Below are 18,099 nucleotides of genomic sequence, written 5' to 3'. Positions count from 1 at the left end.
ACAGACACGGACACACAGACACAGACACACACACAGACACACACACAGACACACAGACAGACACACAGACACAGACACACAGACACACACACACAAACACACACACACACACACACAAACACACACACACACACACACACAATATCTCTCTCTCTTTCTTTGCAGACAGACAGACACTACAGTCCCTTTGCACACTTCCTATTATTAGAATGACTTCATCGTTCAGAGAGAATGGCTAGACAGGACTTCTGAAAAGTGGTCTTATCAGACTTTGCTGGTGGGATGCACACACACACACACACACACACACACACACACACACACACACACATGCGATGTGGACACCACACAATGAAGTACTCAATCTGTGGCTACTTACCTTAATCATAGACCCATACTGTGGAGATACAAAAGGAATGAATGGAATGGTGGCAGTCACAGACTCCAGCAGCCTTGCTGCAAGAGTAAGCCCATGCCCTGAGCATTAACCCCTGGCCTGCTCAGCATCTGTTTGGTGGCGTGACTGTTCATCTTTCCCATTTTCCTGCATTTCCTTTTTAGAACGCTGTTACGTATATGGCAACCTGTATCAACAGAATGTTCTCATTCAAAAGCTATCAACACAATGTTCAAATTCCTGACAGGACAGGTGTCTGCAGACCATTAATCTTCATGGTTAAATCAAGATGAGTACAATGTTACTTATTAACTGTACACATATTTATCAGTGGACAATGGCCACATTAGATGTCATGATTGGAGATGATTCTTGTGTCACACAGGTGATAAATATCACGGCAAATATCAAGCATAAAGCTGTGTGTTCTACACATGTCTGCCACTGTGACGTCTGGGCACAGGGACTGTGGATGAGTCTGGTCGATAAGGACCCAGAGGCAGTTTGAATGCACATGAGAGCCTTGGGATTGATGGTGAAGGTGACACATCTCTCTCTCTCTCTCTCTCTCTCTCTCTCTCTCTCTCTCTCTCTCTCTCTCTCTCTCTCTCAACAACTCCTCTCTCTCTCTCTCTCTCTCTCTCCTCTCTCTCTCTCTCTCCTCTCTCTCTCTCTCTCTCTCTCTCTCTCTGCTTTGCCTGCTGTGTCAGCCATAGATGATGCTATATACCAGGCACTCACACCCTTCCTCACACTCACATGGATGAGCTGTGCAAGCATGCGCATGTGTGTGTGTGTGTGAGCATTGTTGGGGGTTGAGAATCTCGGGCCTGTTTGACAGGATTCAGCAGGCTCAATCTGTCAAAAACAAATCCACAAGGACAGATGTTTTTCAGTCTCTCTTAGGCACCATGTTATAGAGAATAATCCTCTTCACTTAAACTCTTCACAAACCCAGCTTCTTCAAAATTGGCCTAAAATGGATTCATGGCCAAGATTGGCAGTTACTCCTCCACTCATTCCAAGTGCATAAACACACACACACACACACACACAGTGACAGAGGTTCATTACCTCATTAGCCTTGTGTGTATTGCCCTATCAGACACAGCAGAGTGTGAATTTCTCGTCACTCAGCTTCATTGCATAACTTCAGATACACCTCAGGCAGACCTCTTCTGGACAGTGGGAGACTTTAAAACACACACATTGCATGCACAAATGCGCACGCACACACACACGCACACACACACACACACACACACCTACACAATTCCTGCCAGACAGCCACTTGCCACACACGTCTAATTTTACTTCCCACTCAAGCTGTCTCGGCATTACATTCCCTAATAGAGCCAGAGCCTTCATCTCTCTTCTGTCTCTCTTTCATTCTCACACACACACACACACACACACACACACACACACACACTGTGATATGTCATGAGAGAGAGAGAGAGAGAGACGTGTACTTTAAAGTGTGGTATAAAGTGATGGGAGCAGGTGATGTAGAAAAGAGAAATTTGTGTGTGATGGTGAAATTTAACAAGAGCCAAGTTACACTCTGCCTCCCTCTCTTTCTCTCTCTTTCTCTCTCTGTTTCTCTCTCGCTCACACACACACACACACACACACACACACACACATTTATACATTCAGCGTGTGAGGAATGGATGTGTGCAAGCTGAATAGAGGACTAACTCAAAGCAATGCCAAGGCAAGGTGGCATGCAGTGAATAGCATCCAGATGGGCACAGGGGCCATCAGCTGTGGCGTGTGAATGTGAACCCAGAGCCACCCTGACAGCGCCCGCCAGAGTCACCCAGCTGCACCACTTAACAATCCAAATCTCTCACCAGCCTTGGCAACACCCACCAGGGAAGGGCTGGCAACACATTAGCCAATACCAGGACACCCACACTCATTTAGCAATGTCTGAACGAACATCTACCAATCAATGTCAACAGAATAATCAGTGAATTCATGCTTTTCATACAGCTATGTGATACACTTACTAAATATGTACAATAACTTAAATAATACATTTCTGAATTTTACTGAACTACAAAAAGAAACTTGAGAAATTCATAAATGGCTAATAATGTCACTCAATTAATTTGGTATAACATGTGTATACTTTTTTTAAATAACTAAGAACCACTGCAGGAAATGATCAGCCTGACTAACAGCCTCCGAGCTTGCATCATCTAAGACCATGGTGTCCTTGAAGCAGTGTATGAGAAATCATGAATTCCCTTTCTCAGCCTTGCTTGTTCCTGGCTGGTTTTGGTAGAGCTGAATGGCCAACTCCATAGAGTTCAAGGGAGGTTACCCACCCTCTTGACTCGGTTTCAAAGTCTTTACCAAAGCACAGGAATTTACATAAGATGCCAAAGCTCGCTCCTCCCTCCCTCAAGATTCCGCCTGATTACGTTCGGAATGTGAAAGCCTGTACTAGGAAGAAATCCATCATTCTTAACATTCAAAACTCCCCCCATTTTTGCATCAACGGGTTCACAATTCGTCCGATTTTGGTCATGGTAGGGATTGTTTTTTCCTCCAGGAAAAAATTTAAGAAAATTGATCTCCTTTGAAGAACACACCATTTACCATAGAAGGTGAATGTGGGAGAGAAGAGCTTTGAGAAGCATTAAATCTCAAAGGCCGAGGCTCCACAAAAATGCCATGGTGTCCTAAAAATGAAGCTTGTTATGAGTGCAGTTATTTCAACAGTGTTGAGATTCTTAAACAGTCAAGGCAACCTTAAGCATTCCAAGTGCTTGTTTCATCAACTGTGGTTATCCCATCTTTGATGGAATTCATTCAGTGTTTCATTTACTGTGATTTGTAATCATGGGAGAAAGAATGTTTCTTTTATCTTAAACTTTTCTTGGAAATGGGAGACTGGCCTTTTCTTTTACTTGATCTATTGACCATCAATTTTTGTTGTTGTGTTCATTCTGCAGGGGTTGGCAGAAGCATAAGCTATAATGTGATAAAGCAATAAGTATATTTGTTCATTAGTGGCAGCAAATAGGCAGGAGAGTGTGGGGGAGATGAGTTAGAGAGAATGGATAGTGATTGGCTTTCTGGCAAATATGTTCAGCACTGACTGTGTTGTGTGTTTTCTTTGTCCCTGCCTCACCAGATCTGCATCTGACTGGATTAATTTGGCCATTACTTAATTACAGCCTGAACAGCTGAGTAGGAGAGAGCAATCTGTGAGGGGATTTGCAGCTCTCACCCACATTGCTCACAACTGAGAAAATATAGAAAATCAATACATTGATGTGCATTACTAGTTAAAAGCCTCCCAAAGTGACTTCTGGTTAATAGTGTTTATCTGACACACCAATGTCCTGCAAACAGCAACACATTGTGTGTTGATAGAAAGATTTCCATGTTTAGATCTTGACCTTTGTTTTTCTTTGGCTTCTTAACAGGATTGCCATTAGGATTGTGGCCATCACATTCCTTTCAAACCAAGCTTGCCTGTACCCCACCCAATAAAGAGTCTTTATTAAAACACAAGTGTGTGTGTGTGTGTGTGTGTGTGTGTGTGTGTGTGTGTGTGTGTGTGTGTGTGTGTGTGTGTGTGTGTGTGTGTGTGTGTGTGTGTGTGTGTGTGAGAGAGAGAGAGAGAGAGAGAGAGAGAGAGAGAGAGAGAGAGAGAGAGAGAGAGAGAGAGAGAGAGAGAGAGAGAGAGATAGAGAGGCTGCACAGCACAGCTACCCTCTCTCATGCATACATGAAATCAGCCATGTTTGGAGTGCCTCCGCCCTTTGCATGTCTGGGAGGCCGTGTCGTAAGCCATGTGGCTATGATCTCATTGCCTTTCTGTGGATTATCAGGTCCATATCTGAAAGTGTGGCTCAGCACGTATGAGCGACAGCAGTAGGCCCTGTGATGAGTGTTGTAATCGCTGGTGAGTCTTTTCTGCCAGTCATCTGTTCTGAGCTAAAGATTAGGGGCCCTGGCGATCAGAAACGGATGGTCAAAGGCACAATGCTTAAAAACATTTAGAGCATGTCCAGTCCACATTGGGTGTGATTTTGTGATCAGATGTCGGGAACATTGTTCAAAAGGGTTGTTCTTCAGTTTCTTAATCAGTTTTGGACGTAACATAATTTAAACCAATGAGGGTGACATCTGTCATTCCCTTGACAGCACAACTTCAAAAAGTGCATCGGTATTTTGACAGTCAGCGGCACATTTGAAGGAATCTGTTTGCATGTGAGACGTTCATGTATGGAACACAGGGATTCCACTGAACCTTGCTTTACTAAAACCTGTTTGTGACTAGCAGAGTATAGCCTACATGCATCTGCACTCGCCTGTTATTTGAACTCATGGGCAAAGTCAAAATAACCTTCACCGTGGACTCATGATCAACGACAAAACAGTTATACAGTTATTTATTTTCACTATTGACTGACAAGGGGTGTGATTTCCATTTGACCATTGAATTGAGTTGTTTGGAGTTGTTTGGGACTGGTTGCTTAGGGCTGCTTTCATCTCGTGACAGTATGTCTTCAGCTGTGTGTTATATGCGCCTTTCGCTATAGACCAGGTTTTTCTTGGTCAGTGGAGTAGTGAGATTTAGAGAGTGTAAGATAGCGATTTTTGGATCATGAGCCAGACCACACCTTATGTTGTTAATTGCCACACCCCTGGGCGCAAGGTTTAATAAAAGTGGATGGCGCATGGCGAAAAATGCATCACTTTATTGAGTGTAAGAATCTGTTTGCATACAAGATGTTAATGTACAGTACAGAACACAGGGATTCCACTAAACCTTGCTTTACTAAGATAAGAATAAGCCTTGCGTCGCGCTTTCTGTCGGGTGTAAGATAGGGCCGCCTAGATGTGTGAAATTCTGTTTGGGCAAATAGCATAAAAGCTTTTGCTAAGGCCATCTGAGAGAGTGTGGGAGCACACTGTAGTGAAGGTGTGGCATTTCCATTTGATACGATATGTGCAGTGCAAAATTTATTTGAAAGATTAAAGGTTGTATCAGCAATGGCGGGGTAACGTCACTTCTGTTGATGCTCAAACAAAACAGAGAGATAGCTCGCTGCTCCCTCCCTCTCCCTCCCGTGCAATTGAAACTCTCTTGAACGCGCATCTCGTCGGTCATTTGTTGGAACACTTTATTTTGCCTTTGAGTGGTTGGCAACACTTGTTGGTAGCAATTGTTTTTGTGAACAGATCTCGGATCCTAGGCTGCCAACAGAGACGTTTTTTGACGGCCTGCTTATGGGGCGGGCAGCTAACGGATCGTTAGGAAAGATTAGACGAATGTGATCATTAATGTTTGGGCCTTTTTTGGGCCTGCAATCGCTGATACAACCTTTAAGTGTATATTACAAAATATTTACAAAAAGGTATCGAAACTGCTTCTGTTTGCTGACGTCCCCAATCCATCACTTTACTAACCCATCTGCCAGTGGCTTCACACAAGACACTGCCACCCATACATCTACAATATGCCATTACTAGAGTCTAGTACTCTATCTAGAGTCTAGCCATCTCCCACAGTGTGCGTGTGTGTGTGTGGGTGTGTGTGTGTGTGTGTGTGTGTGTGGGGGGGGGGGGGGGGGGTACAGATAAAGTGTGTGTATTTGCTGCTCACGCTATGTTGTGCTGAGTGGGTGAGTCATCCAATCTGTCTGGCCTGATCAGTGAGCTTTGGGGAGACACAGAGAAATGCAAAGAGAGACAGAGGAGAAGACAGCCACAGAGTGTAAGAAACAAAGACAAAGGGGATGGAGAGGGAGAGAGGGAGGGATGGAAGAGGAGAGGACCACTTCACATTTAGACCGTCAGAAACACAGAGAAGGAGAAAGTGAGAGAGATGAAGAGAGAGTCATTGCAAAATAGCAGGGAGAGAGAGGCAATGATGATTAGAGACGAGAGAGAGAGAGAGCGAAAGAGAGAGAGTGAAAGAGAGAGAGAGAGAGTGAAAGACAGTTGTCTAGAGATAAAGAGCCTTTACTGTAGGCTAACCTGCCAAGAGACTCAATCAGCAGATAGTCGTCTGTGCCAAGAGCTGTGTCTTCAGAGTCCTGGCCAGGTCCTCGGACTCCCTGCACCATTGCACTGCTGTAGCCCCTCAGCCATAACCTCTTCTGACCACACTAATCTGGATGACACCGTACACCTCTCAGATATGGGGGCAAAATAACATTGGTCAGCAATCACATTGTCAATAAATTTCATTGTTGTTGGGTTGAGTTTGCCAATGTACAATGTGTCCCAAATACTGCAGTAGAACCCTGCCAGTATTTCAACTGAATGTGTCTACTAATCTATTCTCTAAAATCCAGTAATTCCCAGTGTGTGGAATGTGTCTGGAATCAGAAACTAGGAAAAATATAGGTATTCAGTAATTTCTCCTCTGTTTCTGTTAGCTAATATGTCACCAGTTTCACAAGGTGAGCAGAAGCTAAGTCACAGTACTTTTACCTTTACCTAGAGTCACCAGTTTTCTCACAACAACCAGTGCAATGATTAGAGGAAGATTTGACAGTCACAATCTATTGCATATAAATCAGATGTAGCTAAGCCAAGGGGGGTGGAGTTTCCTGTAACCATGGTTACCACTAGTCCCACTTGCTGCTAAGGGCAAGCAATTCCAAAGTCCTTCAAGGTATCTCATATTCTGGATGTAGAGAATAAAGATGCACTCAGACAAGTACATTTTCATCACAAACAACAGCATAGTAAATCGTATTACATCGGGATGGGATTTTTTCAACAAGGTGCAAAATCATATTCCTGTATCCGTTCTAATGTGCAAACCCAGTAGGCCTAGTCTTAACTGCAACCTGGTTAGTATTTTGAGGAATGCAGAAGAAAGAGGCTTGAACTTGGGGTACAGGAGTCCCCATAGGAAATCTAAACGTAGGTCACCTGTACTCCCCTGTCCTACTAAATTTAGAAAGCAATACTGCAATACCTCTGTGACCTTAAGCTTGCACATTTGATCCTAAGCAAACTCAATGAAGAACCAGTTCTGACTCTGGAATGTTCCACCACGCTTCCCTTAAACACATTGGCTCAAGCAGGGTCAGTAAAAGGTCACTTGAACTGATTGGATGTTTTTCCTTAACAGTTTACTGCTCATGACAGGTCGCTGCCGTCTCTGATTAACCAAATGATGCAAACACAAGAAGGCCCAGTAGGTCACAGCAACAGTCACCCATACCATTCCCATTTATCTTCTATAGCTGAGACCCTGTTAACAAGGATTAGGTCATATATCAGGTATATTCGAATCCACAAACATAAACAATATAATCTATTCTTTTAACTGGGACTACAACAGATGAGAAAAATAGATGAACCAGTGCTTTAGAAATGAGCACTCAAGCTCCTAGTGAAGAACACACAGTAGTAATAGTTTACGTGCATCACTTAAAATTCAGTCAGTATTAACTCCAGGATGTTTCCCCATGTTCCTGTTGGGTTGCTGAATAACCTGTCTATATTCAAGAGCATTAAATCTAAGAGCTGGTTTGCTGCTATAGGCCCCTGCTATAATAACAGGTCTGCACGAAAATGTTTCGTGTTGACTGAGATAACAAAATGTTTCACAGGTTGTAAGTAAAGTTTAGATAGGAGATATTGTGACCTCGCCACTGGGATCTCAGCGGATAGGCGAAGGCAAATCAAAGCCTTGTTTATGGGTCACCAGTCTTATGAGAGAGGCTTGCAGCTGCTTAGCACAAAACAACATGCTTTACTAAATCTGCCTTTAAACACTTTAACAGGAGTATTTGGATATTGCATAAGGCACATCAAACAACACCATACAAATCCAGGATCCTGCTCTTCTAGGGAAATGTGTTTTTCTGGTCCAAGATGTGTTTTTTTTCACTGGCAGAGCAGAGGGCTACTTTCAGAGCCCCTATTCATGCTGAGGCATAAGAACTCTCTGTGCTTAAATAGGCCACAGTGGAAATCTAACATGTCAACCTTACTTACTGTAAGACATTCAATAACTAAATATATCTCTGGAGTTCGTTCCCTTTCTTCGTCAGCTTGCTTTTGGGAAGGACTCTCCTGCATTTTTAGACACTTTTCAAGTGGAGTGTCTTCCTGAACTTTTAAGTGATATGTGATGATGTTTAATACTCACACTGTGCTCTTTGCTGACGCATCATTTTAAAGATGCCACCACTGAGGGTTGCACTGTAGCTGCCTGACTGCTCTAGCTGTTGGCTGCAGCAATTTGCGCTAGGTAGCAGGTAGATTAGGTCGATTTTTGTTGTTTTATTTCGCATCGACAGTACTTGGTGACCTCGAGAAACGGAGATCTATGTGAAAAAATACCAGAATTCTAGTTTAACAAAAACTTGTGGGAAGACAGGCATTCACCTAGTTATCCGCAGAAAGCTGGTCCAATCTTTAATTCTCCAAGTTTAAGTCTTTAGGTTTAAGGTCTTGAGTAGGGATATTTGGTAAGGGAAATACACACTTACACAACTACTGAACTGAATTCCACTGATACTTTCACCATGTCCCTGTGCAAAACTTACACAAGATGCTCCAAGCAAATTAAAACACAATACCAAGAGTCACACAGGTCCAAATTCTCTGACTGTGCCACTGACCATTGAGGGAAGGGTGTGTGTGGTGTTCAGCTCCCACTCAATCCCATCCTTGACATCCCATCCCCAGTCTGCCAGCAGGTCAGGCCAGGACAGCCCACCAATCCAACAACCATGGCCAGGCATGAAAACATTGCTTTCCTCTCTGCCAGCCACCCTCTGATTCCTTCTCTTCCCCAAACAGAAAAGTTCCAGTGATAACCCAGTGGTAAGTCCTTGAAGACCCACTAGAAGGGTGTTTCTCTCACACACACACACACACACACACAAATTACAAAAACCAACACGCACTTCTCAATCAGCTCCTATTGCTCTCTCATCTCCTGAATGGCACTGAACAAATGTAAGTTAATCAGCTTTGAAAAATAAGCTCTTCTCACTGTCTAACAGCACCATGACTGATATGCTAAGTCTACAATAGCATAACAGGGCTTAGAGGTGAGTAAGTGAGGGCTCACTCGGCGTGCTCTGTGCACTCAGCCCATTGTGTGCTGAGCTAGTCTGTTGAGCTAGTCTGCTGATACCAGCGCAGTATTGATGTCCCGTGCCCCCCCCCCCCCCCCCCCCTGCACGGAGAGGCCTGAGTCAGCATACCCAGTTTACTGACCCCCCCCCGACCCCACCCCACTCCACCCCTCGGCCACCCACCCACCACTCCAGAGAACACTACCCGTCTGCCATTGTCCCAAACAGCACATGTGACATTACGAGGTATTTTGTAATAATACTGAGCTGTGTTTCATACTTTCTTACATTTATTTAGGAGTAATTTAGTTGGTAGGATTTCTCTGGAAAGCTCCATATAATGGTATACAACAAACAGACACACATATCAGTTGAAGTCAGAGAGAGGGCAAAGAGAGTGAGTGAAAGTGTGTGAGAGAGAAAGAGAGATTTGCCGTGCAAATGACCTCTAAACATCATTTTTCATTTGTCAGCAGATGGGGAGCCAGGGAGGGCGAGCGCAGAGTGCTGCAGTGCTTTCTCACTGGGGAGACTGACACACTCTGTAATCATATGGCTCTGGCCTATACTGCTGAGCCCCGGGGACACTCTTTTCATACCTCTTCCTCTCTGCCTGCACTTGTTCATATCTATCTCCCTTCTCTTTCCCTTCATCTTTCTAACAGTCTGCTCTACAATGCAACTTCTCTCTCTCCCGCTCGCAGTAGCTCTCTTTCCTGCAACAGCACTTTTCATTCTTGGCTCGTTCTCTCTTATTCTTTCCTCAGTCGCACATGCTCTATCTACTTCAGCTGCTCTGAGAAAAAAAAATCTCCCTCCCTCTCCCTCTCTCTCTCTCTTTCTGTCTCCCTCTCTCTGCATGTCCACTCTAATTTACTCCCCTTTTCATGTTCCCGTTATTACCTCACAGATAATACTTGGATGACATCTTGCAATGCTGTAATCGGCTCTTTTGTTCGGTTATGTAATTAGCAGCCCTTGTTGCATCTGTCAGTTCCACTCGGGTCATAAAGAACTCAGCTCTTAGCCGGCACACGCTCCCAAAGCTGGCTGTAAACTCCTAAGAGGGGATATGAATGAGGGCCTTATGAGACTGGACAGGCAATACTTCCCAACGCAGTTGATTCAAGTCTTGAAACCGAGCCAGATACTCTGGAACACTAAGCCCTTTAACCGGCCTGATTACCACTGGGAGAATGAGCAAGCTCTAGAAAAAACACATGTAGTAAACACACACACATGGACGCACGCACGCACGCACGCACACACACACATGCACTCAATGCAAATATACAACAGATACACACAAACGTTCAACCAGGGATGAAGCCAGGTCAAGCACTTGAACATCTCTCATGAAGACTTCTGGGCAAATGATCAGTGACCAACACACATAAATGACAACATGACAACACATGCATGAGAACACCAAAACAGATCACCTAGCCACTACTGTCAGTGTCTAGCATATTTTCATGTGGACTATGTGTTGCTGATGCTTCTCTGGAAATACAAACAATAAAACCACATGGTTGTGTGTGTGTGTGTGTGTGTGTGTGTGTGTGTGTGTGTGTGTGTGTGTGTGTGTGAGTGAGTGAGTGAGGGGGAGGCAGGCTGGAGCAGTGGTGGACAGTGAAAAGAGGGTAATTTCTTACCTTGTTGTTTCTGCAGAAGCCTTACCCAGGGATATTGCAACAGAGCGGTCAAACTCACTCGTGGAAATGTGACACTGATGCTCACTATGGCAGGGCAGCCATCCCACAGTTATCCCTTCTGCATGACTGAACACATACTCTCTCTCTCTCTCTCTCTCTCTCTCTCTCTCTCTCACAAACACACACACACACACACACGCACACACACACACACGCACACACACACACACACAGACCCACGTGCATGCACACTCACATGTACTGACATGCGCTTGCACACATGAGCACGGGCCGCTGTCACAGTATCCAAATCATGTCTGCCCTCAGGTGAGTCTTGAGGCTTGCAAACTCCACTCCCACACTAGCCCTTTATCTTTCTCTCTGCTTGTGGCCAACCCTGTCCATCCAATCTGATCTCCCTGCCCTCCTCTCTGTCCCTCTCTCCTCATTATCTTTCTATGTCTGTCTCTCTCTCATCCTCATCTTTCTCTCTCTCCATCTTTCTCTCTCTCTCATCCTCATCTTTCTCTCTCTGTCTCTCTCTCTCATCCTCATCTTTCTCTCTCTCTCTCTCATCATCGTTCTCTCTTTGTCTCTCTCTCCTTATTATCTTTCTCTCTCTGTCTCTGTCTTCATCATCATCTCTCTCTCTGTCTCTGTCTCTCTCATCCTCATCTCATTTCGCAGCATTTCTCTGCCGCTGCTCACCGTGCATTGGATCACAAGCGGATCGATCTGAGGGTCGCATGCCACTGGGTTTCAATCAGCGAGACTGCATCTGAGCGACAAGAGCCTTCATTGACCTTAGGGACTTGTCTTCACAAAAATAGATTCAACACACAATTTCACCACATGACAGCAAAGAGCGGTTCTGCTGCAGTCTAGCGAAAAGGCTTCTCCCATCTTCCGTCTGTGCTGTCACGCAGCCATGACGTTTCACTCAAGGGCCATAAACTGGGATGAGATTAGTAATAGGCTTAGCCAATCAGATAACTGCTTGCCTGGCAAGGCTGCTTAATCTTGGCTGTAATATCTGTCGTGGAGCAGAGGACCATGCAAGGAGGAGTCACTCCCTCTCTCACAGGAGATGGGAGGAGCCGGCCTTTCTGAAGACAGTGGAGAAGAAAAGTCCACATGACCATACTGATACCTACATGATTATGTCAGATAATGTCAGTAACTCTATACACGATGTGATTGGCCTTATCGAAGTTTAATTTTTCCAGCTCGCAAGCTAGCGGAGAGTTCCTAGACTACCCTGGCAGCAAATTACAAATTACATTTGCTGCCGCTAGGGTGCGTCTAGATTTCTAGGCTACTAGTGGACAAGATACCATTACTTTAGTGAAAACAACTAAAAAGACAAAGCGGGTGTCAACTGAGCGAGCATCAACAACACAATTCAGTTGACATACATGAAACTGTGGTTTACAAAAATGGACCACTGTAGTACTTACTAATAGACCAACACAGCACAATGTGCATGACCATAAGCAATCAGCCACACAAAATGACTGATACAGCAGTATCCAGCTGGAATAGCAATATTGCTGAGAGTGCAACCCTGCATGTATATACGGAAAGGAGCATGTGAACCTCTTCTCCTTTTGTTGTCATAAAATCAATTAAAGTAGCCTAGCAGAGGTGGATTCCTGGACTAGGTCCCCCCTGGCCCTAATAGGCAGAGTGGGAAAGCAAATACACATTGGGGACCAGTCTAGTCCTTCGGGTCTCATGGTCGTCTATCGCTCTGTGGGAGACCCTGTGTGGCAGGGCAGATCACACACTCACACTGAGGGGTTCAGAATTTCAGTTTCAATCCAGCCTCTTCTCAGGAGAAGCAGTAGAAGAGACCCAAAGAGGAGTGAGATTCTGAGGTAAAAAGGGGCTCATATGGGAAGGAAATAGAAGGGGGAGAGGTCAGACTGCACTGGAAGACCAGGGAACACTGTTATCTTTTTAATACAGTCATGTACCACCAGCTGTACAGGTCTAGCACAGCGCTTTGGCAGTTAAACAAGGCGAGGAGCGGAGATTCATTCTGAGCACACAGGGAATTTCTGAGAGAGAGAACAAGATAGGACTGTCTGAAACACAATGCCTGTAATACAGTAGCTGCTATATAATGTAACTTTTTGCACAGTTCATTTTCTCCAAGGGGGGTTTTATCCAAAAGTACAGTAACAGGGTTGATGACAACATGGGGACAAATGTAATATAAAATATAAAAACATTCCAAATAAAATTGTTTAATGATCCATGAACAAACACTTGAGGCTTTTTATATGTGTATTTATTTTTATGATAGTTTGACTTTTTTTTAATCCTAAATAGCCTATAATACTAGACAAGTCATACCAAGGGACAAGCCATTTTTACAGCTTTTGTAATAATACAAAAAGTGCTTAAAATCCTTTAAAAAAAGGATGAATTCTTAAAAAGTAAATAATTTATTTTTCCCATTATTATATTTCCTAAAATATAAAATAATTACGAATAAAATGTTAATTCAGCTTTGCACGACACTTTTGTTTGAGGGACATAAAATGGCACGTTTTCGTAGAATGATGAAACGACGCCAGACCGAGTTTCCCGAACTCAGATTTTATGGACGGGGTAAATTCAGACTGGCTTCCATGTTAACAATTTACTATAATAAAGCACCGATGCACAACATGCACCTACACTCCACATACATTCAAATCAAAGTTCAATGCATATGACCTCATGCATAATCATATCAACTCCTGCATTTCACTGTAGCTGACTGAGGGTGAATAGTTGAGTGTATCCAAGTAAGGTTTTGGTTTAGGGTAGGCTTACAGGGTGCAACTCAATGCTCAGTGTATCATTAAGTGTTTGTGTGTGTGTGTGTGTGTGAGAATGAATAGAACATCTTTTTATGGAATTGTCTGTGTGCATGCACAGCATGTCAGTATGTAAGTCTATCTCTCCCCCTTTCTTTCTCTCTCTGTCTCCCTCTTTTTCTCTCTCTGTATGTGTGTATAAGTATATATACTCTTTTGATCCCGTGAGAGAAATTTGGTCTCTGCATTTATCCCAATCCGTGAATTAGTGAAACACACTGCACACAGTGAACACACAGTGAGGTGAAGCACACACTAATCCCGGCGCAGTGAGCTGCCTGCAACAACAGCGGCGCTCAGGGAGCAGTGAGGGGTTAGATGCCTTGCTCAAGGGCACTTCAGCCGTGGCCTACTGGTCGGGGTTCGAACCGGCAACCCTCCGGTTACAAGTCCGAAGTGCTAACCAGTAGGCCACGGCTGCCGTGTGTGTGTGTGTGTGTGTGTGTGTGTGTGTGTGTGTGTGTGTGTGTGTGTGTGTGTGTGTGTGTGTGTGTGTGTGTGTGTGTGTGTGTGTGTGTGTGTGTGTGTGTGTGTGTGTGTGTGTGTGTGTGTGTGTGTGTGTGTGTGTGTGTGTGTGTGTGTGTGTGTGTGTGTGTGTGTGTGTGTATCCTGAATTCACTGATGAGCTGGGTTGGAAACCCTGCTGACTGAGTTCTCCCAGCAGCTTACTCACACGCACATTAGATCAATACAGCACAAAGAACAGAGAGGAGTTGATGGTGTGAAACGAGGATGAGGAAGGAACGAGAGAACACAAAAAATAAAATATGTAACGACTGGACAAAGTATAATGGAACAGACTGAATAAAGCTTAATGGAATAGACTGAAACCATGATGAGACAAAGACAATGAGTGTTCAGGGAGAAAGGAAAATATTCTGTAAGACGGCAACACATTTTCAGATGGGTAAAATAAAAATGGATCAACATCTAACATGATGACACAAGCTGAAAGAGAAATAGATTGACATGAGATACAATGCTACATTTAATTGAGCAAAATATTAAATAAGAAATAGCATACCTTAAGACGAAATTTAAAAAAATTTAATTTGTAAAAAGTACAACATACATTACAGTTTCACTGTAATGTATTGTTGTGCATATATGCAGGTCTGTAAAAAATCTTTCATACTATTTCTGACAGTATTTCAATTAGTTTATAAAATAATTGGCTTATGTATAATAAAAGATAACTCATACACAATACATTTATGTATTTGATTTAAAATTCCATTGATACAGTAGCCTACTGTATAAGGTAAGACTAATTGCTTAAGCTCCTTAAAGATCTTTAAGAGAAACTTGACATTCACCAATGTTGATACAGACATGCCTGGCAAAATGCCAAAAGCATTTTAGTTATATATTTTTTACTTATGTTCTGTTATAAGTCTAATATCCCTTACATTTTAACTGGGAATAATGCATTGTACAGCTCTGGGTTAGGTGTACTCCCTTGAAGAAATCTCTTTGATTTCCTTTCCTACTCTGCCCCCTGCTGGACATTGTGGACAATGCCAATGCCAATTGACTTAGCCAGTGGGAATCTTCTCACCTGTTGAGGAATGAAACTAGTGGGTGGCACCTCAGTGGATGGTACCTCTTTTTTTTTAAATTATTATTTAAATTGTTTAGGGTATACATACAAGTCGAAGCACAAAGAAAAGAAACACAAGACAAAAAACAGAAGCTCAGACGCAAACACACACAAAAGTGGCCGGAGACCCCTGCATTTTCCTCCCATTTTTCATTAGGTCTATCCAAAAATGGTGTTTATGGTCCTACAAGGATTTCAACTGATTTCACAACCTAACCTACAATAAGCCTTTACCAATTGAAGGAGTTAACTTTTTGTGTGGTTCAAGGTGTGCTATGGGCCTGCAGGTGTTCGGCTCAACGGCCATAGATGTAATTGTGCAATATGAGGTAGTTTGTGCTTCTCAGATTGTCGTTCATGTGCAGATCATAATGCAGCACTGTTGTTCATTAGCTTAGCATTTTAGCTGACACAGGCCTACATTGTCTGAACAGTTACAATCAGGGATGTAGTGGAGGCTAAATGCAGGTAAACACAGTTTATCCACCTCTGAAATTTCAGAAATAGAGTTTATCCACCTCTCAAAAGAGTTCATTCACCAATTGCAACTTTAACATTCAAAAATCCAACCATATTATCTATTTTACCACTACTCCCCTGGTTACAATTAATGGAGCACTAATAACCAAATAACCCTTGATACTTGAATACATATTTTATTACATACAAAATGTATAAATATTTAGCATCTTTTAAATAAACAAGTCAACATTTAAGATAGAGGATAGGCCTAGCTACATATAGGTAAGTTACTGTGTACGTTTATAGGTTATACATAATGTCCTATTAATAATGCAAATGAAAGACAAACAAACAGATCCAAGTCTGAAATCAGCAAGAGTAGCCTATACAAACATATGCAAAATCTAGGTTACAACAACCAACAAAGTTTAAGGGTCGATCTTTACCCTGTGGCTGTGCAGTGCGCATGCATAGTATATGATAAATATATAAAATAAATAAATAATAAATAAAAAAACGTTCAGGTTTGTCCTCTGAAAAGAATATTGAAACTATGTTTGTAGGCCTAATTGGTGTTAAATTAATAAATTGAACTGCACTGAATATCTACCTAAAATGGAGTTCGCAAGATCAGGATGGTCTCAAGAGGCTACAATCAGGGTTCTAAATTTAACTTTTTTGATCACCAGCCAATGTGGCTGGTAACTTTCTAAAGATACTAGCCAATCAGAATTTCTACTAGCCAATTTTTTCCCGGTGAAATTCCGGAGAATTATGAGTTTATGAGATGAGTGTCACTGAATGCATTTGATCATTTTATTAACATTGTTGGCATGAATACATACCACAAAATATACACAGAAAGTGCAAACACTTCATTTCATGTTTGGGATCTCTATCTATCTATCAATCTTTCTGTCTATCTATTTCTCTGTCAATATCCTCATCCCCTGCGTCATTCCTCTTCTCGCCCACAAAAGTCTGTCCCAACCACCACCGCATTTAGTTTAATCTTAACTTTATAAAAAATGGAGATATCAATTATCATCAATAATGACAGGCCAGCTGGAAGCTGCCACTGTTTTCTCTCCCTCTCCTGCATGCTCAGACGCGTTCTCAAATAAATGGAGTAGGCTAGCATAGGGCCTACGATGTTTATAGAGAGGACCGGAAAAGTATCATCTTTATGATGCATTCTGTTGGTGCACGTTGACATTGTATACTTTCTCTAGAGTGAAAAAAAGTTTGCAGTACAGCTACTATTTATTGGCTAAATGTTGCTCCCTCCTCTGTCTCTCAGTGACCTACGCACAGTGCGTGATGCGTGTGGTGGTGGTGGTGATCACTGATCAGGCAGCTTTTTAAAACTGATAATTTTCGTCTAAGCTCCTCACGTTTCTCTCCATCTTCAGCTTAGCCTACTCCATAGACAATAAAAGAAACTATCTAGCTGCTTCAGGCTTTGCGGACTCCGCTACATGACATCATCAGCCCCTCCACAAAGGAAATAGGTAAACACAATGCGTATTGCGTGGGCGTTTCATTCGTAATAATAATTCGTAACGTGTTAATAATTCGTAACGTGTTAATAATTCGTAACGTGTTATGTATTTGTGTTATGTACATGTGTTATGTACTTTTTACTTTACTTTACTGGTTAATTCGTAACGTGTTAATAATTCGTAACGTGTTAATAATTCGTAACGTGTTATGTATTTGTGTTATGTACATGTGTTATGTACTTTTTACTTTACTTTACTGGTTAACTCCCTCCTCTTTCAGTCTATGCTCTGCTCTGGCTCCGTTCATTCTTCTAATTCCTTGAGTTTTCTGGTAGACGCTCCCTTTGCGCTGGTTTCACTCATACAGTAAAAGATTTCACTGCAAACTGCAAACTGCGCGCAGCCAATGGGAGTAGGAAACTGTCACGTAGCATTACGGCACAGTGGTCATGGGAAATGTAGGAAGTACTGCCAGGGGGATATATGACCGAGAACAGAGACTTATGTAGGCTATCATGCACGTAATGCCTCATGCATCA

This window comes from Alosa sapidissima, chromosome 1, assembly GCF_018492685.1.
Source record: "Alosa sapidissima isolate fAloSap1 chromosome 1, fAloSap1.pri, whole genome shotgun sequence".
Taxonomy (NCBI): domain Eukaryota; kingdom Metazoa; phylum Chordata; class Actinopteri; order Clupeiformes; family Clupeidae; genus Alosa; species Alosa sapidissima.
The sequence above is the reverse complement of the archived record's forward strand: the minus strand, read 5'-3'. Positions refer to the sequence as shown.